We start from the raw sequence: 1,750 nt of genomic DNA, 5'->3' as shown, positions 1-1,750 counted from the left end.
ACTTTTCTCTACCATGAAATTAATAAGTATTTTATATTTATAAGTAATTAAATATTTTGTGGGGGGTTACTTGGAGATTATATAAATATCTTGTTCCTCATCAAATTTCACCCACTAGTTTTAGCAACTGTTGATAATTTTTGCCTAAATTAGTTGTTACTATGATAGTTGACAAATGGTGATTTTCTAATTTCATCATTCCTTTACATTTATTGTGTGACATTCAACAGAAAGATTGAGCTTTGTCTTTTCTCCTACTTATTTATTTATTTTTTATTTAAATATAAATACACATTGATATATATCATCAGTATGGTCTTATGGAATCCTCTTTTATTCAGTGTGTTATACTTTTGCTATCTTTATATATTTAGATGCTCAAATTGTCCCACATTTTGCCAGGTGGAGCTCCTTTTAGCTGGATCCTGTCCCTTTGACACAGCCCGTTATTCTTCGAGCACTCCCCTAATTCTTTCTTATACAACAAGGTGTTCCTGGCTCATCTTGTACCTTTTCTGCTCCAGCCCTATAATCAGCCATTTCTCTAATAAGCCCTTGTTCCTTTTTTTGGATAAGGGCATTGAGAAATCAAGATCTGGGTGCAAGGTATGCTCACTGCTACTGGGGTGTCATTACTTCTAGGCCCTCTAAGTGGACCAACGTAGGAAGTACATGTGTGTACACACACATACATATGTACATGCACTTATATATGCTTCTACATCCACCCACAGCTCTTATGTATATTAAAAATCAGTTCACACTGATACCTCCAACTCTGATTCAACTCCGCAAGGTTGTTGCTAGCTTTCCCATTTTCCGTATTTGTACTTTCTCCACTGGTAAGAAACCTAGCTCCTAGTATCCTCAACATAATCACTTATTTGCTTAATCCCCCTGCATTAACTAATCTCCCAACCACGGAGAGCATCTCTCCACCCAGATAGCCCACATCAGGTGTGTTCCTGCTGGCCCTGGGCCCTGCCACTCTCACAGGAACTGTGCAGGCCAAGCTTGGACATGCATTCTTCGTGAGAATTCCAGCACTACCTTAGCATCCAGTCACATATCACACGATATGTGCTGAATTGTGTTAAAGTGACTTACAGAGATTGTACCTGTCAGACTACCTAAGCCTGTAGATAGTTGGCTTCCCAGTGGCTTACGGTCTGTTTGCCCTTAAGATAGGTGGGAGGATGAAAAGGAAACACAGAAACAGTGACATATTAGAAATTCTGCCTCCACACTCGGCATCACTGGGATTTGTTTGGCCATGATTGGGGCTGGGCATATGGAATTGTCCGTTCAAACTTTTAGTGAACCCCTACCATACATCAGACACTGCTGTGTTAACCTCTGGAACACAAAGATAAAGGACACAATGCCTAGACCTTACAGTCTTGAGGGAAGCCAGTCAGCAAGCACATAATTGCGTAATGTGGTGTGACAGTGCCGCTATGTACAGAAAGTGAATACAGAAAGCTGTAGGGGTCTACAGCCATGCCACCCTGAACAAGCCCGATCCTGTCTGATCTCGGAAGCTAAGCAGGGTCGGGCCTGGTTAGCACTTGGATGGGAGACCACCTAGGAAGACCAGGTGCTGTGAGTGTAAAAAATAAGGGATTGTAAACTGACAAGTTCCTTACAATCTGTGGTTAACCAAGGGTTGCCTCGCCTTAAAAAAAAAAAAAAAAGAAGCTGAAGGAGTTCAGAAGTTGGAGGGGGGCCATTGAAACACCTTATAGGAAGG

The 1,750-nt window shown here is 41.3% G+C and overlaps 1 protein-coding gene and 1 pseudogene across 1 annotated transcript in view; both read left to right on the top strand.

The window, feature by feature from the left end:
• Positions 1-1,750, top strand: part of LCT (lactase) — a 41,478-nt gene that overhangs the window by 27,571 nt on the left and 12,157 nt on the right. The window lies entirely within an intron of this gene.
• LOC112470526 lies at positions 1,491-1,609 on the top strand (annotated as a pseudogene).

The sequence above is a fragment of the Pteropus alecto genome, unplaced genomic scaffold (genome assembly GCF_000325575.1).
Source record: "Pteropus alecto unplaced genomic scaffold, ASM32557v1 scaffold3, whole genome shotgun sequence".
NCBI classification, from domain to species: Eukaryota; Metazoa; Chordata; class Mammalia; order Chiroptera; family Pteropodidae; genus Pteropus; species Pteropus alecto.
Note: the sequence above shows the minus strand (reverse complement) of the source record. Positions and strands in the feature narration are given on the sequence as shown.